The sequence below is a fragment of the Oncorhynchus kisutch genome, linkage group LG27 (genome assembly GCF_002021735.2).
Source record: "Oncorhynchus kisutch isolate 150728-3 linkage group LG27, Okis_V2, whole genome shotgun sequence".
NCBI classification, from domain to species: Eukaryota; Metazoa; Chordata; class Actinopteri; order Salmoniformes; family Salmonidae; genus Oncorhynchus; species Oncorhynchus kisutch.
In genome coordinates this window covers 21241767-21264889 of record NC_034200.2, presented here as the reverse complement: position 1 = coordinate 21264889, position 23123 = coordinate 21241767, and the positions used below count along the sequence as shown (strand labels likewise).

The 23123-nt window shown below is 42.6% G+C and overlaps 1 protein-coding gene across 1 annotated transcript in view; it reads left to right on the top strand.

Annotated features, from left to right (window-relative positions):
- Nucleotides 1–542: 542 nt before the first annotated feature.
- Nucleotides 543–23123, top strand: part of LOC109871566 (cadherin-18) — a 72008-nt gene continuing 49427 nt past the window's right edge. Inside the window, exon 1 of the mRNA XM_020462454.2 lies at nucleotides 543–820. The gene's annotated coding sequence lies outside the window, so the exon portion shown is untranslated. The remainder of the gene's footprint in view (nucleotides 821–23123) is intronic.

Genomic DNA, 23123 nt, shown 5'->3' with positions numbered 1-23123 from the left:
AAAACTTTACATGTTGAGTTTATATTTGTGTTCAGTGTAGTTCTCCAAGTTTGTAGTAGACAGAGCAGTTTACATGTCAAATCTCTAGGTTTACCAAACGTTTAAGTGATCATCAATTAACAGCAGTGGGCTTAAGTAATAGTAAAATGTCTTTAACAAAAGAGAAAGGCAATTACTTCATATGAACATGTTTGGCAATGTGAAACATGTACAGTATTTCTAGATGACTGTATGTTTTGTGTTTTGTACTTAGTCAACTACCTTTACAGTTTTGAACTGAGTTGTGAAAATGTGCCACATACTTGTGAAAATTGCACCAAAGCGATAAAAAAAAACTGTATTTTCCATCAAACCCAATTGATTACACAACAGTAGTGGGAGTGCAAGGGCACAGCAGAGTCTGAGTGTGTGTGCGAGAGAGGGGGGGGGGGGGGTTAGAGAGAGGGACAGAGAGAGAAAAATAGAGCAATAGAGAGGAGAGAGGGGGGACCGAGAAAGAAAGAGAGTGAGAAAGAGGAGAACCAAGAGCAAGAGGGGGAGAGAGCAGACTGCTAGAGTCATGTGCTGTCATACTCTTCTTTTCCTCTGTATATTTAAACATTTTCTTGTAATGGACATTTTTTCCTGTTTGTGGCGGTGATCAAATGAGGACAATGCACATCCCTAGGTCTCGTGGGTGACTGGAGCTCTGGATTTGTTCATTCTTTATAGAATCCTGAATGCAGCGTGTGCATTGCATTCCTCTCTCTGCCTGTGGTTTCTGTACCTGAGTCACGCGCCTTTGAGATGGAGCCATGAGATTTCAATGAAAGTGAAACAGGTAGGGCGGAACACTCCTGAGATTTTCTAGTTGATAGAAAATGTTGTTTTCAGTTACTTTTAAAGAATGTTTTGTGTGGGACTGTCAAGAGAGCTATTTCCGGCTGAGGGAATTTTCACTCATAAGGGATGGCTTTGGTTGTGTTGTCTTATAAGAGACATTGAGAGGGGAAAAAATATGTTTTATTGTCACATACATCGGATAGGCATGGAATGTACAGAGGATGTGGTGGAGAAGACCGACAATAACACGTAAGAGAGGAATTCAGAAGAGGCAGTAAAAAAGTATTTAGAAATGCTGTGTACAATGAGGGTCTTTAGTGATGAAGCAATTGAAGTGAAAACAGCCATTTACATGAACTGACAGACTAGTGAGGAGCACATCAAAAAGAAACATCAGAGGGTAAGGGCAGATAGCTCACTTAATTCAGTTTCAGTTCACATGGCTGGATAACTTCAAGGTTCTGAGGCTGTCGATAGGTGTGTGTGTGTGTGTGTGTGTGTGTGTGTGTGTGTGTGTGTGTGTGTGTGTGTGTGTGTGTGTGTGTGTGTGTGTGTGTGTGTGTGTGTGTGTGTGTGTGTGTGTGTGTGTGTGTGCACATGCGTGCGACCAGGCATGTGTGTGTATTGGCAGGGTGGTGTACTACACTCTTATGTATTTCATTATAATGTATGCATGTGTGCACCTTCATTCACAGTGTGAAAACACAAAATAATTGGTGAATATATACAGGCAACATTTAATTATGCTTACTTAGTTTCTCAGCAATATCCTGGAAATACCTCAGAATAAAGTGTATCCTAAGTGTTAATTGTACAGCTAGGTATGACTCATTGGGGCATCAATAACCTCTATTCCAAACAGGTATGGAGTGCTCCTCTGTCTGTTGAGGCTCTTAGACTGGATGCACCAGCACTGACAGCTGCAGCTGGCTTGTGAATCGCTTTTCACACCGCATAAGGCAGTATACCCAGAGAGGAAGAGGCGAAGCGTGAGGGTTTTTACTCTGCCCAAAATCTGTCCACGTTAAGCAGATCATTCACTGTTCAGCGGAGTTTTTATATGGGGGGCAATAAGCGAGAGTTGAATTTAGTCAAGATAAAAATGTATATTTCTATTTTGATATGTGAGGCTTATTTGATCTAATGGAAGTTTCATAATGATTCGGTTGTTACTAGTGTACTGATATAAGTAGAACACGTGACATCCCAGAAACCTTAAAGAAAAAACACTTTATATCGGAGTTGTCCCTGTTGAAGTCTATGCATATTCATGAGGCTAGCATCTCACTCTCCATTATATACAGGCGGTTGATGTCAACACCCCTCATTGAATATTCAAAAAGTATTCAAATAACAAGATGTATCCACCAGTTTGACAGCCCGCTGTTCCGCTCTGTGGACAATGAATCTCATTGTTATGGTGGAGACACAAGCGTCTCATAATTGTATCCAGTATCTCTGGTATACCTCAGACAGACAACAGGATCTCAAATCATGTGGAGAATGTACTGTAGAATAATGCAGGGATATTACACCATCTGTAATGTGGCCAAAAGTAGTGCACTTTATAAGGAATAGGGTGCCATTTGGGACACAGGCATCACATAACAGTCTAACACCTACTCAAACCAGCCTCGAGTGATGATTCTCTGGCCTGACCTAACTGACTGTTAATGAAGTTGTCCACCATTAAAAGTGCTGTGGGTTTGATCACATGTGGTTTTTATTTGACTTCAGTTGCAGCTTCTCAGCATGACAGCTTAGAGTGTAAATCTCCCACTGACATCTGAGGAGGAACTCTACCAACTGACTGGCAGTCCAGAGAAATACCCACCATAATAAACTAGTTTAGCACATTTTGGGAGATTAGCAGCTCAACAGCTTTCATCTCCCATCTTATCAAGTTTGGTTCAATCTTACCTTTTATCAGCTGTCTCTCAGTAGTCCCATCTTCTCTCCAGAACCCATCAAGCAGCTGTCTTTCTGTTTCTTTGGGATTTTGGCAATGAAGCTCTTTATCTACTGCCCCAGCTGAACTAGTGGATACAATATTTATGTTTCTGTGTCCAGTATGAAGAAAGTTAGAGGTAGTTTCTAGCAGATACCCATAGACTTCCAGTCATTGCGCTAACGCTAGTTAGCATTGGTTCGTGAAACTACCTCTAACTTCCTTCATACTGGACACAGAGAAATAAAAATGGCATCCACTAGTTCATCTGACTCTGGGGAAGTAGATACAAGGATTAATTGCCAAAATCCCAAAGTATCCCTTAATGAACAGCAGCTGTTCTTTTAATATGTTTATAATGGGGACAATTCCACTGTCATTTAGCTCACAAAGTAGTTCAGAAGCTGTCCTTCAGGAGAGGGTAGGCTAAGGCACAAACGTGGACATCTCAATATTACAGTATGCTGATATGCAGACAACCATCTTTACAGCACTGTCTCATCAGGGTCTGCAGTTGAGTAATGACTATGTGTGATGAGGCTCAGACTGGCATTGTACTCAAGCCCCAAATCCTAATGACCAAAGGTAATTGCATTGGGGATAATTGCTAGACACTTTCATAACACTTTCATGTTAACATTATGACGTGTGGATAATTGTCAGACTTATCAGTCATAACATGAAAGATCTGCCATACAGTTGATAACTATTATGTGCTGTTATGGGATATGTTACCAAAATTGGATGACCATTTTGATATTGACAGATAGCAATATATGCAATTTTGTACTTAATATGATTTATCGTACTGCTATAGTTGGTATATGACCTGTTACTTTGGCTGCCCTGTTTCTGTCCAGCTTTGGCAGCTCCACTGGCATTCCTATATAATATTAAGGCATGCTCTCCAGAGTATTCCAGGCAATTATGGCCTACCAGGAGTGTGCTCAGCAAAAGTAAAAAAATTACACAACAGACAATCCCAAACCGATCTGGTCATTTCAGTAACATTCCAAAATGGTGTTTAAGTAACACACATTTCCCATTCCCTAGGATAAACCAACAGTGGTGTAGACTAAGAATAGATACTGTGTGCAACTTGAATGCATAGTGTGTCATATTCGACTTGGATGTTTCAAGGAAAGCTTCATTGTCGAATTGTGTGTCGGTTACTAGCATGAACATGCATGTGTATAGAGGGATACATGATTATATTCCATTCACATAGTCCAGAAACTATGACTCGTCTCCCTATGGCTCTTCTTGACACATCTAGTAGAATGATTTTTACTAGAATGATGTGGATTAGTACTCATGTTTTTAGACAGGCCTAACTAAACTAACACAGCCACCCATCAAACTGCAACAAAAAAAAACTAACAAAACCAAACAGACATCAGGTCATTGTGTGAGAACACATTGAGAACAGAGCAACATGAAGAGAAAAAAATAACTCCCTTGCTTCAGCACCACTACACCCACAGCTTCCCAGGCACCCAGTCAGAATAACAACAGATTGATGCTGATGCCGCCTGCCAGTTATCTGCTCTTTAGCCACTCTATCACTTACTCAGAAAGGCGCCCTGTCACTGAGAATGTCCACAGGAATATTTGATGGACCTATACCGGTGATCCCAGACAGCGATGAAAATGTGGCCACAGAAATAACAAGCTGATGAGATAGAAGACTGTCAAGTCTCTGTAAGGCTCCATTCCTCCATTCCTAATTTATCTGACACCCCAGTGTCAGAGGATGAGGGAATGTAGGGTGACAGGAAATTGGAAATAATATAACAGTCCCCAAATGTTGAGAGCAGTTTGGTGGATTCGGAAGGGTTATACGTTGGTAGCTCCTGAGGAGAAACCTAGAGCGAGCACACTTTTATGTGCAAAGAGAAGTACGAAGCATATGAAGTTGAGTGAAGAAGAAAGAAAGGGAAGTTATGATGGGAACTCTATGTGATGTAAGTGGCTCACTGAAGTGCTCAGAGTCAGTGGAGGAGAAGAAAGAAACTTTAAAAGAAGTTTCCATCAAATGCCTGATGCCGTTTCCTAGTTTAGCTTGAAATAGAGAGAGAAAGAAATTATCTCAGACGACAACCTACCTCATGGGAAGGGTAAATTGGAACAATTTTAACATTACAATGACCCGTCAGATTATGTTCTAAGATACTGTAGTAAATGTTTAGCCAGAGATGTGTTAGTATGACAGGGAGAGGAAAATGAGTTACCCTTTCTAAACTTTGTAGAGAATCAAATAGAGTTCCAAGATGTAATAATATATTGCCCTGCTCAACTTTGCCATTCAAATAACGGTTATTAGTGCTTTACCATGAACTGGTTGCCTCCTATATCAGAGCCCAGCTTGTGCTTTCTTGAACCCCTGCATGCTTGAGCGTCCCATGATGTTGACCTTGCAGTAGTTCTGGCCCACTAAAGTGACTGCCTCACCGAGATTAATGCCACCCCTTTTGTAATCTCAGTCACACACCACCACTACCACAGCCATGAAAATAAATGACTAGTATCAGTGCCCATTCGTCATCTTTGACTAATGCCCAACTGTGGAATTGCAATGTGACATTTATTCACAATTTCAAAAGATAAGAGAAGGCTCTACCATGTGCATGCCCTCCTCTTCTAAATTGCCAGCTGCCTAGCTGCCTGGAAAGAAAGTGCATTTCTGGATGGAAAATGAGCACGGGGGAAAGCTTTCATCACTAAACACATTGTAATGCATTCATTTAAATTACTAAAGCCCTTGTCAAAGCTTAGACAAAGAAGACATGAGCCATGGTATAGATACACAGGCGTATTGCATATAATTACCAAGGCCAGGAGTTTTTGTTGTTGTTGCTGACTATGAGATGAGGAAAACTATGGGCCACACAGTGCAAATATCACGTAGTATAGTTCCAATGTTCCATTTGGAAGATATTACATACACTCTCTCTTTTCATAATTTCATAATTTCTGTAACTTGGCTCGTCAAATTCAAATGATTCGAAATTGTGATATTTAAGTCAGTTAATGTAATTGATGTCTTCCTCTTAGGCAAAAGTCTCCCTGACACCATGTAACACTGATGCCGAATTAAGATACTGGATAATGGGACCTTGTCAGGTCCACTCATTTTAAAGGAATTACTGTCTCAAGGGCTTGGCTAAACCAGTTTGCATTAAACATTGATTTATTTGATGAGCGATCATGCTTTGTGATATGCTGATGTAGATGCCATGCAGTATCCTCATACATTGAAAATGCTTTTTAAAAATGGCCTCCCAATAGTATAACCCTCTCATTCAATTATATGTTGCAGTTATAGCCTAATGCCTCATCATCGTGGATCAAATATTTTCTAGCATAACTCAAATCTGTGAATTCTTTAAAATAACTCATCCACCTGGTCAATTCATGTCAGCATGACAAAACATTGAGGTGAGGGGAATTTAAGGACACCTTCCTAATGTTGAGTGGCACACAGACACAATAATCCTTCTTTAACCTGTTTCCTCCCCTTAATCTAAACTGACTGAAGTGGATTTAACAAGTGACATCAATAAGGGATCATAGCTTTCAACTGGATTTACCTGGTCAGTCTATGTCATGGAAAGAGCAGGCGTCCTTAATGTTTTTGACACTCAGTGTATGTTTTTCATAGGTGAAGGTAAAAATAAAAATCTCTGTATTTTCTTTGTAAATCTTTGAATTATGGGAGTATCCATGAACAATTATGTTTGTTGAAGAGTATGTGTGTGTACAAACACACACACATACAGTACACACAATTGTATTCTCACTGCATAAAATGCTGCTTTTTGTCAGAGAAAAGCTATTTCTAAAACATTGTATACTATATTGATTAATTTCCTGTGACAAAAGTCACAATAAACATTGTGACAACCAACAACACACTGTGTGACATCCAACCCCGCGATTGGGCTGGTTGTCACAAGTGGACAGATTTTATTTGATGGCTTATACGCCATGTTGGAATAAGATATGAGGATCAAAATGTTCCCCATTCCAACCCAGGACCTTGGTATTTCTCCTAATAATGAAAATAGTCTTGTAAGTTATACTGGTGCTGAGGAATACACACAAGAGTAAACAGTGTGACAACCAACCCCGGTCTCCCCTACAGTGTTACATAACTCAACCTGGGGCCACCAACAGGGCCACTCATAATGTTGGCAGAGGTAAATAAATAAATGAGTCTGAAAAGATAAATCACCTCCCTATCCTTTGAAGATGTGGGTGGATACTGGGCATAGATGATGGATGGCATGGGAGTCAACTGTGAAGGTTTGATGACTTTGGGGCTCTGGTATGTAAACCTAGTTTTCCTCCCATAAGCCCTTTGTTTTATCACATTCTCAACTCTTTGCTTTCTTCCATGATACTATGCGCAACCCTCCCTCCCCTGTATTTTTTTATGTGCCGACACATTCGCTTTCATCTCAGTTAAAAATGCCCCATGGTCTGGAGGGGCTTCACGATCTTTGCTGCACATCACTCTTCCCTCCCTCCCATTCACTCTCAGTCTTATATTATTCATTAGGATTCCTTTAGGAGCAACACTCACCTATATTCAACCCTCTGCTTTGAGCTTGTTCCACCTTAGTCACTGATGCAGCAGATGTAGAGAGAGAGAGGGAGAGAGAGAGAGAGAGAGAGAGAGAGAGAGAGAGAGAGAGAGAGTGTGTGTTTAGTCAGCCAATCAGAAGCCCACTCCAGAGCTGCTGCAGACAAGTAAGGCAGCAACCTGGCGGATTGAGGAGATGACTCCACTGAGGTGGATTGGGAGCAGCAGTTGACAGATGGGGTGGGAAGCAAAATGAAGAGGGAGAGTCTGATCACAGCTCACTGTTCACACACCTTATCATCTGTTTGGAGAGGAAAGGTAAAGGGAAATTGTTCAGCACTTTCAATCCATCTCTGTTGTCATAGCCTTCACATCTGCTACTGTTTGTGCTTCTACTCCTGCTGCCTCTGCTGTTGGATCCTCTGAAGCTGCTTTCGCCTGTGGTGAGCACTGCTGCTGTGAATAAGTGCAAGTTAATTTGTTTTATTCACGCTGCTTTAGAGCCTCTCTATACGGCCAGGGGTGTGCTAAAGCAAGAGCCCTGACGCCACATTTTCAATGGTTTTATTGTTTGAGCTTTAATGAGCAGTGGTGTCCTTTTTATTATCACCAAGGTATCTATCACATTACCATTGGACCTCTCCTCACTCATTGCTCCAGCTCTAAGATGGAACAGGAGAGTGGAACCCTGTGGAAACAATTTCACTGCTCCATGATCAATTCACTGCAGTCTAGCAATTGACTTTGTTAGTGCCTCAGAAGGTGTAGCTGGCGAAAGACCTGGAAAAGATGGCGGTTCTGCAAAAAATATCCACCTAACGTGTAGAGGAAGAATTGTAGTTTCTGCAAGTGCTGATTTGTATAGAATACATAAGCGTGTATGTAAGCTGCTATTTTAAAATGCATTTGTCAGCTGCTGCTCATTACTTTTTGATTAGAGAGATCCATGCTAAATGTATGTATAATTCCCTCCATTGAAAGGCCAAAGCAATTCTGCTGAATTCCATTTAATCTACAGGGGGGAGGTTTAAGACTCACTGGGACAGCCCGTCTCCGCTAGCTAGATACCTCTTCACTAATGCCTTATGCAGTGGAGATGTCAATGTGCCAGACCCACATCAATTCTTCCCTTGAGTCATTCTCTGGACTCTACTAATCCTATAATGAGCATTCATTCTCACCCTCAGCTCCTGAGCCTTACTAAAACAAGGGGTGGTCTTTCTTCCTTTCCTCTCCCTCCAGTCTCCACAGAGGGAAGAGGAAACCGGAAGCAAAGTCAAATGAGATTATTTTTGGGGAGCAAAATCCCCTGCTAGGTTTTGTAGTTCTCAAAACCTGGGAGATGAGTTTTATGAAAGACATTTCTGCGTAAATCCCATTTGACCATGGTGGTGGATCCATGGTGGTCCCATAATGTTTTACTCCCACTATAACCAGTGACAGTGTGTGTTCTAGTAAAGATAGCGAATGCATTGTCTACCAAAATATCATTATTGCCAAGCAGGACAGCATTTAAGAAAGTGTTTCTTGATTGCAATTGTTAGATGTGTTAGCAAATGGCCTGATGAACAGATCATGACAAACCTTGGTCTTGAAGACCTACAGTATAAACTTCAAAATATAAAACTGCAGATACAGCAGGGTTGGGCAAACCTTTTGGCTCGAGGGCCTCATCAGGATGTTGAATGCCAGAGGGCCGGACAGATTGACCGATTTGTTTGTTAAAATCAATGATGATTGGGATCATTGATGGATGGCATGAGTCAACTGAAGGTTTAATGACTTTGGGGCTCTAGCATGTAAACCTCTTTCCACCCATAAACCCTTTGTTGTATCACACAAATGTGTCTGCTTGCTTCCACAATAGTAGGCGCAACACTTCCTAGCCTTTGTGTTTAATGTCACATCACTCTTCCCTCACCCTTATTTTATTTATTAGGATTCCTTTAGGAGCGACACTCGACTTAAAGCGAATTCAGACCTCTGCGTTGAGTTTGTCCCTTACGCAGCTGATAGAGGAAAAAAAAGGGATTGTGTGCGAGAGTAAAACATTTAAGGAAAATGCTGAGATGACTGTATGTGCCAATCAGGTTTTAAAATGTCCCAGGCCACCACACATACAAGGTTTTTGTTGAAATGAAATGACTGTATATAAAAACGACTTCAGGGCAATGTCATAGTATTCACGACAGTGTAACGGGATGTCTTAAAGCAGTATGTCAGTTATCTTGAGGCATTCTGGTGAGGCATTAAAACAACTTACCTAGAAAGGTACTCCTGACTGGACATTCACATTATATTACATGGTGTCAGAAGCGGGATGACAGGCTTACATCCTACTAAGAAAGTTGACTGTGGCTAAGTTTGACCCACCGTGTCCAAGTTGGATCAGGAAGATGGTGATGCACAGGTCAGTTCCCTCATATTCCATGGGCAGCGAGGCAAAGAACATTTTCAAATCATTCATCTTTGCATCGGAGGATGAGAAAGAAGACTTTGAAATTGGCATGAAGAAATATAATTACTACTTTTTTCCCCCACAAACAGGATGTTATTCAAGGACATGCCTGTTTTTAATCAAAGAGTACAGAGGCATTTATCAGAGCCCTTTACATGCTTTCAGAGCATTGTGACTGGTGCGAATAGAGATGAGCATATATTCGGGACCAAATTGTCGTGGGCATACTAGATAAAGGACCGTCTCACAAACTTCAGATCTCACGTTAGCAACTATTGTACAAGAAGTCTGTCAGAGGAAGTTAGCATGCAACTAAGCAGGCAGGGAGAAGCTGCGTGTTGTGCAGGAGATCAGAAGGGGGCACAAGAACGCAAAATGGCGCATAAAATGGAATGAAAACAGAGATTTAAGGGACACAGAGCAGAAGGAAAATGCAACCCTGAAAATGCAACATAAAAAGCAGGAAAGGTGTCTAGCTTTCAAGTCAACATGCAACAAGTGTCAGAAAACCAGATATTGGGAAAGAATGTGCCACAAAATTGGTAAGTGAAGTTACAGAATATTACAACTAAGCATATTTTTTGGCATCCGTTAGCAATGCTGGTAGGAGTGATGACCAACGGACAGTGCAATTTCTCAGTGGTGCAACACCTGAAAATGAAAAATTGACGCTGGAACAGACAGATGGGCTACAGGACAATAGGCAAGCAGCTTGGTGAGAATGCAACAACTGTTGGCGCAATTATTAGAAAATGGAAGAAGTTCAAGATGACGGTCAATCACCCTCGGTCTGGGGCTCCATGCAAGATCTCACCTCGTGGGGCATCAATGATCATGAGGAAGGTGAGGGATCAGCCCAGAACTACACGGCAAGACCTGGTCAATGACCTGAAGAGAGCTGGGACCACAGTCTCAAAGAAAACCATTAGTAACACACTACGCCGTCATGGATTAAAATCCTGCAGCGCACGCAAGGTCCCCCTGCTCAAGCCAGCGCATGTCCAGGCCCGTCTGAAGTTTGCCAATGACCATCTGGATGATCCAGAGGAGGAATGGGAGAACGTCATGTGGTCTGATAAGACAAAAACAGAGCTTTTTGGTCTAAACTCCACTCTCCGTGTTTGGAGGAAGAAGGATGAGTACAACCCCAAGAACACCATCCCAACCGTGAATCATGGTGGTGGAAACATCATTCTTTGGGGATGCTTTTCTGCAAAGGGGACAGGACGACTGCACCGTTTTGAGGGGAGGATGGATGGGGCCATGTATCGCGAGATCTTGGCCAACAACCTCCTTCCCTCAGTAAGAGCATTGAAGATGGGTCGTGGCTGGGTCTTCCAGCATGACAACGACCTGAAACACACAGCCAGGGCAACTAAGGAGTGGCTCCGTAAGAAGCATCTCAAGGTCCTGGCGTGGCCTAGCCAGGCCGGGGTTGGGGTGCTGAGATTTTGGCCGGGGTAGGGGTTGCCAGGTGGAAAGCATGGCCAGCCGTGGAAAATGCTTATTGAAATGATCGATTATCGTAGATTTATCGATGGTGACAGTGTTTCCTATCCACAGCTCAGTGGGCAGCTTCTCCATGAACTTTACAGTGTCCCAAAACATTTTGAAATCAGTGCTACAGGAAGCAAATTTCTGTTTGAATAAGCTAGCCTTAGCTTTCCTAACTGACTGGGTATATTGGTTCCGGACATCCTGAAAAGTTGCATATCGCACAGGCTATTCGATGCTAATGCAGAACGCCACAGGATGTTTTTGTGCTGGTCAAGTGCAGTCAGGTCTGGAGTGAACCAAGGGCTACATCTGTTCATGGTTCTGCATTTTTTGAACGGAGCATGCTTACTTAAGATAGAGAGGAAAGCACCTTTGAAGAGCAACCAGGCATTCTCTACTGATGGGAGGAGGTCAATATGCTTCCAGGATACCCGACGGGGCAGGTCGATTAGAAAGGCCTGCTCGCTGAAGTGTTTTAGGAGCGTTTGACAGTGATGAGGGGTGGTTGTTTGACCACGGACCCATTACACATGCAGGCAATGAGGTAGTGATCGCTGAGATCCTGGTTGAAGACAGCAGAGGTGTATTTAGAGGGCAAGTTAGTCAGGAGGATATCTAAGAGGGTGCCCATGGTTACGGATTAGGCTTGTACCTGGAAGGTTCCTTGATAATTTGTGAGAGATTGAGGGCATCTATCTTAGATTGTAGGACGGCTGGGGTGTTAAGCATGTCCCAGTTTAGGTCACCTAACAGCATGAACTCTGATGATCGATGGGGAGCAATCAATTCACATATGGTGTCCAGGGCACAGCTGGGGGCTGAAGGGGGTCTATAACAAGTAGCAAGAGTGAGAAACTTGTTTCTAGAAAGGTGTTTTATTAGAAGTAGAAGCTTGAATTGTTTGGGCACAGACCTGGATAGTATGACAGAACTCTGCAGGCTAACTCCGCCCCCTTTGGCAGTTCTTTCTTGTTGGAAAATGTTAAAGGAAAAGGCAACTTGCCCCAAGCCCCACCAGAGAATGTGTAAGAGCTGAAGAGAGTTATGGTTAACTAGGGAAGTATATCCCCATCCTTTCCATAGTAGGTCAACCACTGCATGAGCTCCTGAGGTCAAAGACAGCTTGGAATTGGGATCAAGCACAGCAGGCAGCCATCCAGCGGCTCAAAGAACTGATGTTCTGACGTTCTATGACAACAGAGCCACCGAAGTCTCGGCAGATGCAAGCATCTTTGGGCTTGGTGTTGTACTACTTCAGCTCCAATGAGAGGAGTGGAACCCAGTGCGTACTGCCACAAGCAGCTCACGGGGGCAGAAACCAGATACACGCAGATTGAAAAAGAGTGAGTGCTTGGGCCTGTGTGAAGTTCAAGAAACATCTGTACGGCCTGGATGACTTCAAGCTTGTATCAGACCACAAGCCCTTGGTCCCACTAATGAACAGCAAGACTTGGATAATGGACCTTTACGGTGCCAGAGACTACTCTTGCAGCTTATGAGGTTCCAACCCACAGCAGAGTACGCGTCAGTCAACATTTTGGTTTTGGCGGACACTGTAATGAAGTCTGTTGACACTCACAGAAAATAAAACAGACACACATACGGAAGTGGAGTGTTACGTCACAGCCATAATCAACATACCTGCTACACAGACACACACACGGAGAACATCAGAGTTGCCACCGCAGCAGATGATAGAGATCAAGTACATCAGGTCAGGCTGTCCTGAACATGTGAGTAAAAACACCAGACAGTCAGTTTTTCCCAGTGAAAAGTGAACTGTCAGAGTACAATGGTATGGTCACAAGGGGGAACCACATACTAGTACCAAAAACAGTAAACATTCTTCATAGAATACACGTTGGACATCAAGGTTGTGACTAAATGCAAAGAGAGGGCCAACGTCTCAATAAGGGGGCCAGGGATCTCAGGAATAAAGAAAAAAGGTCCTGTCTTGTTGTGAGCTTAGAAAGGCACAGCAAAAGGAGCCACTAATCTCAACGTCACTCCGTGACAGGTATGGAAATTAATTGCTCTGGATCTATGTGAGCATAACAAACAAAACTATCCGATAATCTCCGACTACTACGATACTACACACACCTACAACCACAGCACACAGGTCGCCCTGAAGCTGAAAGGAACCTTTGAAAGGTATGGCATTGCAGATGAGGTACTTTGTGATAATGGGCCCCAATTCTCTAGTTCCGAGTTCCAAGAAATGGCAAAGCAGCTTGACTTTAAGCACATTACTTCTAGCCCACACAACCCTCAGGGTGACGGTCATGCAGAAATGGCATTGCAGACCGCAAATAGGATTCTCTTGCAGAAAGATCCACTGGTTCCTCATGTGCTACAGGTCAACCCCATGCACAACAACGGGAGCGAGCCCAGCATAGCTTCTCATCGGTAGAAAAATCAGAATGACACTCCCAACCTTGGAGAGAAACCTGCAACCTAAGTGGCCCAACAAAAAAAAAAACACACCAGGCCAAAGGGTGCAGCAGAAAAGAGGGAACAAGCCCTCTACTACAACCAGCGTCACAGGGCGAGACCATTACAGTTTCTACTGCCGGGAGAAACCATGCTTACTAAGCTCGATCATCAAAAAGAGTGGACTACACCTACAAAGGTAACAGGTGAAAGCCCCAAACCCAGGTCTTGCGTCGTCGAGATGCAGAAAGGAGGAACACTTACGTAACAATTGCCACCTCCAAAGCAGTGCCTAGCCCAACTAAAGGCATTACACATGCCTCTCCTGAAAGAACAGAAAAGTGTACTTTCAGACAATGGTTAAGAGACCTTGAGTGACAGCACAGACTAGTGGTCAAGAACGGTTACTTACCAGGTCTGGTAGGGTTGACAAACCAGTTGTCAGACTGGGGGGGGGGGGGGGGGGGGGTGTAGTGGTGATAAAAAAAGAAAACGTACATGTGAAATATTGCATTGCTTTAGTGTTCTTTCAAAACCTTTACTGTAACATTGTTTCTGTTTATCGCTATTCTGAAGTATGGTTGTTTTCATTATGGTTACACTAACTTGTAGAAGGTGTTAAAAGTTTAAAAAAAGTGTGTTAAAGTTAAAGGGGGAATTGTGTGTTAAAGTTAAAGGGGGAATTGTCAGTATTGCGCAACAGTGTTTTGGGATTTCGTAGAGCAGCTTTGTTGAGGCATTCTGGTGAGGGGCGCATTAAAATAACTTAACTTGAAAAGTACTGACTGGACATTCACATTATATTACAGGCAACACAACACAGAACCACCCAAAACATGTACAAGTCAAAGGCCAACAGATAATACAATTAAAACAGTCTATTTGTCCTGGTAGGCGGCATTGTAGTCGTGGCTCGGTACAGGTCCGTTTGGGCATTGCCACTGCTGCCCGACTGCCACACCAATGCTGAATTCGGCAGCCCGCCACTTCAATGGATACTAAATACACAGATGAGTGGAAGAGAGCAAGGGTAAGGAGTAGGCCATTCTCGCCTTATCATTCAGTCTCACTCATACGGGTAATTGTTAACCCCCATCTGGAAGGTGACATGCTTTGCAGCAGCATCTCTGCATCGTAGCACATCCTTCGGTCCAGCTCCGTGCTCTCCCTCTGGGTCCAGGCGGCCGTAATGGTGGGAGAAGAGCGCCGTGGCAGCAGCTGTAGCTCTGAGGCAGTTGTGTTTCCACAGTAGTAGCTCCTTTGGAACTGAGCTCTCTGCTCCCTTTTCAGCAGTCTATTGCTCGTTAAAGTGATTGCACACAGGTGCGCCAGGCCAGGTTTAAGTCAGTCTCCAAGGAGACCAGACAAAAAGGAGAAGTAAATAAATAAATTAGGGAAACACAAAGAAAGAGAAAAGGAAACCAAAGCGATCACACAAAGTACAATTAAGCACAATAGTTACTGCAATTGAAACTAAGAGTATCACACAAAAATTGTTGATTAAAATTCACAAATCAAATCAACTTTATTTATATAGCCCTTCGTACATCAGCTGATATCTCAAAGTGCTGTACAGAAACCCAGCCTAAAACCCCAAACAGCAAGCAATGCAGGTGTAGAAGCACGGTGGCTAGGAAAAACTCCCTAGAAAGGCCAAAACCTAGGAAGAAACCTAGAGAGGAACCAGGCTATGTGGGGTGGCCAGTCCTCTTCTGGCTGTGCCGGGTGGAGATTGTAACAGAACATGGCCAAGATGTTCAAATATTCATAAATGACCAGCATGGTCAAATAATAATAATCATAGGCAGAACAGTTGAAACTGGAGCAGCAGCACGGACAGGTGGACTGGGGACTTCAAGGAGTCATCATGTTAGGTAGTCCTGAAGCATGGTCCTAGGGCTCAGGTCCTCCGAGAGACAGAAAGAAAGAGAGAAAGAGAGAATTAGAGAGAGCATACTTAAATTCACACAGGACACCGGATAGGACAGGAGAAGTACTCCAGATATAACAAACTGACCCTAGCCCCCCGACACATAAACTACTGCAGCATCAATACTGGAGGCTGAGACAGGAGGGGTCAGGAGACACTGTGGCTCCATCCGAGGACACCCCCGGACAAATAACTGGTTGGCACCTCCGACATTTCCCTCCACTAAAATAAGCCTAAAATTACTTTTGCTTAGGCCTAAAATACTGCTACCAGGCATCTAGAAACCTAAGTCAAATCAAATACTGAATCAAATTTTATTTTACACATGCGACGAAAACAACTGGTAACTTTATGTTTACGAGCCCTTCCCAACAATGCAGAGTTTAAAAATAAAATAAGTAAAATAAGAATAAAATGAAATACACAAGAATGAAGCTACAGTGCCTTGCGAAAGTATTCGGCCCCCTTGAACTTTGCGACCTTTTGCCACATTTCAGGCTTCAAACAAAAAGATATAAAACTGTATTTTTGAAGAATCAACAACAAGTGGGACACAATCATGAAGTGGAACGACATTTATTGGATATTTCAAACTTTTTTAACAATTCAAAAACTGAAAAATTGGGCGTGCAAATTATTCAGCCCCTTTACTTTCAGTGCAGCAAACTCTCTCCAGAAGTTCAGTGAGGATCTCTGAATGATCCAATGTTGACCTAAATGACTAATGATGATAAATACAATCCACCTGTGTGTAATCAAGTCTCCGTATAAATGCACCTGCACTGTGATAGTCTCAGAGGTCCGTTAAAAACGCAGAGAGCATCATGAAGAACAAGGAACACACCAGGCAGGTCCGAGATACTGTTGTGAAGAAGTTTAAAGCCGGATTTGGATACAAAAAGATTTCCTAAGCTTTAAACATCCCAAGGAGCACTGTGCAAGCGATAATATTGAAATGGAAGGAGTATCAGACCACTGCAAATCTACCAAGACCTGGCCGTCTCTCTAAACTTTCAGCTCATACAAGGAGAAGACTGATCAGAGATGCAGCCAAGAGGCCCATGATCACTCTGGATGAACTGCAGAGATCTACAGCTAAGGTGGGAGACTCTGTCCATAGGACAACAATCAGTCGTATATTGCACAAATCTGGCCCTTATGGAAGAGTGGCAAGAAGAAAGCCATTTCTTAAAGATATCCATAAAAAGTGTTGTTTAAAGTTTGCCACAAGCCACCTGGGAGACACACCAAACATGTGGAAGAAGGTGCTCTGGTCAGATGAAACCAAAATTGAACTTTTTGGCAACAATGCAAAACGTTATGTTTGGCGTAAAAGCAACACAGCACATCACCCTGGACACACCATCCCCACTGTCAAACATGGTGGTGGCAGCATCATGGTTTGGGCCTGCTTTTCTTCAGCAGGGACAGGGAAGATGGTTAAAATTGATGGGAAGATGGATGGAGCCAAATACAGGACCATTCTGGAAGAACCTGATGGAGTCTGCAAAAGACCTGAGACTGGGACGGAGATTTGTCTTCCAACAAGACAATGATCCAAAACATAAAGCAAAATCTACAATGGAATGGTTCAAAAATAAACATATCCAGGTGTTAGAATGGCCAAGTCAAAGTCCAGACCTGAATCCAATCGAGAATCTGTGGAAAGAACTGAAAACTGCTGTTCACAAATGCTCTCCATCCAACCTCACTGAGCTCGAGCTGTTTTGCAAGGAGGAATGGGAAAAAATTTCAGTCTCTCGATGTGCAAAACTGATAGAGACTGCCACATAGGTAAGACTATACAGGTTAAGTGTTTAATAAAACAATATCTGGTTCACACCATTCACACAAGCATTCACGCCAACCATGCGTCAGTTGCTCATCTGCTGCTGGTACGTTTGTTTGTTCATCGGTAGCCATTTGGCAGTCGTTCCTCATCATCCATTATCATCAAGCATCTGTGGCACCCAGCCCATGGTCTAGTCCTGTGCAGGTGACCGAGAGATTAGAGGAAAGCATGCAGGGAGTCAGAGGGGGAGGAGTCTATAACAAATCAATTAAGATAACAAGGAAGAGCAACACAGCAAACCAAGGTAAATCATGCTAAGTAAAAAACAAGTCACTGTAAACTCTCAAATACAAATTAAATGCACACAGAAAGGGCTGGTATCCAATTTGGGGAAAGATTTAAGGGTGAGCAACATCTGACATATGCATGTGTGATAGAGAGAGACAGAGAGAGAGCATCTGTGTGCGTCTCCATGCCTGTGTGTGTGTGTGTGTGTGTGTGTGTGTGTGTGTGTGTGTGTGTGTGTGTGTGTGTGTGTGTGTGTGTGTGTTACAGTTTAGTCAGCCACTTACTGTAGAGCCCCACCCCAGAGCTGCAGCAGGCAAATGAGGCAGCAACCTGGCGGATTGGGAGATGACACCACTGATCAGCAGTAGACAGATGGGGGCCACTGTTTGTGCTGCTACTACCTCTGCTGTTGGATCTTCTGAAGCTGCTTTTGTCTGTGGTGAGCACTGCTTCTGTGACAAAGTGCAAGTTAATTGATGTTTTATTCACACTGCTTTAGAGCCTCTCTATACGTCCAGGGGAGTGCGAAAGGAAGAGCCCTGCCACCACATGTTAAATGGGTTTTATTGTTTGAGCTTTAATGAGCAGTGTTGTTTTTTTTATTATCACCAATGTACGGATCTATCAAATTACAATTGGACCTCTCGTAGCCACTCATAGCTCCAGCTCTAAGATGGAACTAAACAAGAGACTGAAATCCTGTAGAAACCATTTCAGTTCACTGCAGTCTAGCAATTAGCTACTGTATGTTAGTGCCTCACTAGGTGTAGCTGGCTAAAGAACTGGAAAATATGTGCTGTTTCTGCAAACAATGTCTACCTAATATGTAGAGGAAGAGCTGTAGTTTCTGCAAGTGCTGATTTGTATATAATTATATTCTAAAATGTAATGCAGTGCATTTGTCAGCTGCTGCTCATTACTTTATGATTAGAGAGATCCATGCTAAATGTATGCATAATTCCCTCCATTTGAAATGCCAAAGCAATTCTCCTGAGTTCCATTTGATCCAGAGGGGGAGGTTTAAAACTAAATGGGCTAGCTAGATACCTCTTCACTAATTCTTTATGCAGTGGGGATTTCAATGTGCCAGACTCACGTCAATCCCTCCCTTGAGTCATTCTCTGGCCACCGCTAATCCTATAATCAGTAATGAGCAATCATTCTCACCATCATCTCCTGAGCCTTACTAAAACACAACAAGGGGTGGTCTTTCCTCCTTTCCTCTACCGGAAGCAAAGTCATGTGAGATTCTTTGTGGAGAGCAAAAACCACCTGCTAGGTTTTGCAGATCTCAAACACTGGGAGTTGAGTCTTATGAAAAACATGTCTGAGCTAATCCCATTTGACCATTATGTGGGGAACTCATGGTGGTCCCATAATGTTTTACTCTCACTGTAACCTGCTACACTACATGACCAAAAGTATGTGGATACCTGTTTTTCAAACATCTCATTCCTAAAACATGGCCATTAATATGGAGTTGGTCCCCCCTTTGCTGCTATAACAGCCTCCACTCTTCTGGAAGGCTTTCCACTAGATGTTGGAACATTGCTTCGGGGACTTGCTTCCATTCAGCCACAAGAGCATTAGTTAGGTCGGGCACTGATGTTAAACGATTAGGCCTGGCTCGCAGTCGGCGTTACAATCCATCCCAAATGTGTTCGATGGGGTTGAGGTCAAGGCTCTGTCCACACCGATCTCGACAAACCATTTCTGTATGTACAGTACCTCGCTTTGTGCATTGGGGCATTGTCATGCTGAAACAGAAAATGGCCTTCTCCAAACTGTTGCCACAAAGCTGTAAGCACAGAATCATCTAGAATGGCATTGTACGCTGTAGCGTTAACATTTCCCTTCACTGGAACTAAGAGGCTTAGCCCGAACCACGAAAAATAGCCCCAGACCATTATTTCTTATCCACCAAACTTTGCCGTTGGAACTATGCATTGGGTCAAGTAGCGTTCTCCTGGCATCAGCCAAACCCAGATTTGTCCATCGGACTGCCAGAAGGTGAAGCGTTATTCATCAATCCAGAGAACGTGTTTCCACTGCTCCACAGGCCAATGGCGGCGAGCTTTTATAGCAATTTAGCCGACGCTTGGCATTGCGCATGGTGATCTTAGACTTGTGTTTGTCTGCTCGGCTATGGAAATCCATTTCATGAAGAACAGTTCTTGCGCTGATGTTGCTGATGAGGCAGTTTGGAATTCGGTAGTGAGTGTTGCAAAAATCTATTGGATTTTTAGGTGCTTCAGCACCCGGTAGTCCCGTTCTGTGAGCATGTGTGGCCTACCACTTTATGGCTGAGCCGTTGCCGGTCCTAGACGTTTCCAATTCACAATAACAGCACTTACAGTTGACCGAGGAAGCTCTAGTAGGGCAGAAATTTGACAAACTTGCTTGTTGGAAAGGTGGCATCCTATGATGGTGTCATGTTGAAAGTCAGTGAGCTCTTTTGTGAGACCATTCTTCTGCCAAAGTTTGTCTATGGAGATTACATGGCTGTGTGCTCGATTTTATACACCTGGCAGCAACCAGTGTGGCTGAAATAGCCGAATCCACTCATTTGAAGGGGTGTCCACATACTTTTGTATATATAGTGTATGTGTTGTCAGTAAAGATAGCTAATGCATTGTCGATATAAATGTCATTGTTATCAAACACCAAGCAGAATGTAGCATTTTAGAAATTGTGTCTTGACTGAGTGCAGTTGTTAGCAGATTTGTTAGCAAATGGCCTGATGAACAGAACATGACAGACCTTGGTGTCGAAAAGACCTGTAGTATAGACTTCATAATATAAAATGTAAATGTGAATAAAGCTGCACTGACAGCAGGCGTGGGCAAACCTTTTGGCTCGAGGGCCTCATTAGGATTATGAAATTCAACGGAGGGCTGGAACCGCCAAAACTTATCGCCACTCAATTCCATTGAGATGTGATGTATATGTTGAGGATTTGAGAAGTCTCAGCTAGCCTACTCCTGGACTTCCAGCAATGCAAGGGTCCAAGCTTGGTAGCATAGAAGTAGCACGTTGAGTTTATGTATGTGAGGTTTAAGCCTAGCTATCTGGTGTATCCCCCAGTAGCCTATTGTTGAGGGACATGCCCAAAGCTGTGTTAGCTAGTGACTTGATAGTGAAGTGTAAGGCCAGCCTTCTCAAAAGACATAGATATTGTAGTGCAGTGACCAGTAATTGAATTTCTCTAGCATAAATCTAACTGTATTGTGCTGGTTTGGCATAATGTAAATTCTAGGGTAAGATTACGTTGCATGCTAAAAGCACAATTTTCACAGGTTTCAAGCTAAAAAGCTAATTTAGCCGGCAAGCAAGCTTGCTAGAGCCAGGCTACAGCTTGGCTAAACTGTACAGCATGGCTAATTATGTCAAATAAGTTTTACCAACATGACTCCTAAACTTAGTGTAGGGGAGAAGGGGAGGCATATGCACGGGTCTAAGCTATGGCCTCAGATGTGGTCTCAAGGTCCACAAAGTTTTTCTCTCCAATTAGCAGTATAATTAGCAACGTGAAATATTTATAAATTGTTAATTTGTTGAGTGGCCCTTAACTACCCAGAACAAATAGTTGCAACACCCTTAACTTGTATTTCATACAGGGACAATTAATTTACCTTGGAAACATTGGATATTTGATTTATACGCTGATAGCCCGGAAGCATGTTTAGCTATACCGTACCACACAGATGTGGGTGTTTTCATGGTATAAGTTATATATTTCCTTTGAAATTTACTATAGAGAGAAAACCTGCAGAGCAATATCCACTATATCTCACTGACTGTTATTTATAGCTACATGCATTTCTGCTGTCATTCTTAATAAATAAAACCATGTTGAGGGATGTAGCGATAGAGTGAATATCCTACGTGAACCTACTGCTTATAGCAATAATTTCCCATGGCTATAATCTCACAGAGCAAATGCTACATTGATTTCAGGAGATCTATGATTGTGGATGTTGACGAACGTAAATAATCACATAAGAAGAGATCGTGGAGCAATTCAGGTGATACTGTGCCCATAATGAGCCCTTAAAACAACGCTGACTCTTGACGCATGAAGCCGCACACTTAGAGAATTATTGATTGATATGTACATCAACCTAATGGTGTGCCAAGTTGAAATGAAATGTTTTCTGTAGTTAATGATTCGAAAATTAAAAGCTGTATCTACAAAATGTATGAATGTAGTATTTGCAATACACAGATACTGTGATTTCCGTGCTTGGTATAGTATAACCAAGTAACATGGAAATCAGTGGCGGTCGGTGCCATTTAAGACAAGGGAGGATGATAATATTAAAGCATATTGGGCAACTATCATTTATATTCCATTCAACCAGCTCAATGCAACACAGATAGATTCAGGCTATTACATGATACTCTAATTTTCCCAATACCCATTATGAGGTTGCTACAACCTAACCTATGAATGAAGTTTACAACGTAGGTGCACAGTGACACATTCAATACCGCCGTACACACTCTTGCCTGCATCTAGCTGATCTAGGGTGTAATCATTAGTCCGACAGTTGCAAACAAATGTTTCTGTTGTACAAATTCAGGTATGTTTATCCCCGTTTCATTCCCATTTGCTTCCGTTTAAGAAACGTTTTTCAACACAATCTACTCATAACCCTTCTTATCCATAGGGTTTTCAGAGGTTCGGTTCGCCCATGTCTGGCTGCGTTGAATTACAATCTTGACGCTGTTTTTAACGTTTACAAACAGCAATAATCATCGCTTGCTAAACGGTTTTCGAAACATATGCTGATATACCTCTTATATTTCATATCAGTGAGAAATAATCTTCCAAATTAAAAAGAGACACTTACTATAGGTCCCCTGTTAGCTTACACACAGGTGTTTGGAGCACGTTACATAACTAATTATCTAAGGTGGCCACTTATTTATTCCTTCTGTCTTCTGTAAACAAGCAGTGTAATATGGAGATATGGCCGTGTGGGAATACTAACCCTAACCCTATAGAAGGTGTGTAGTCATTTAACCTTTTGAAAATGATTTCTCACTGATATGAAAGATACGTTCATTATGTTTCCAAAAACATTCCGCAAGTGATGCGTTTTAACATTCCGAATGAGCGTCGGGACTCAACATAACTCCCCTGGCCAGAAGATACTATCGTCAATAGGCGCTAAAGGTCTATGAATGAGTTAGTATTTTCAAAAAATAATATCCAAAAACTTGCTAAGCCATAAATAATTTCAAAGGATGGTCACACAGTTAACTTTGCTTCTCAATCTGTTTTTATTTATCTTTGACATCTCAGAGTTCATTTGGCTTATTGCAATGCAGACAGAGAAACAAGGAAGACATGACAATAGCATCCTC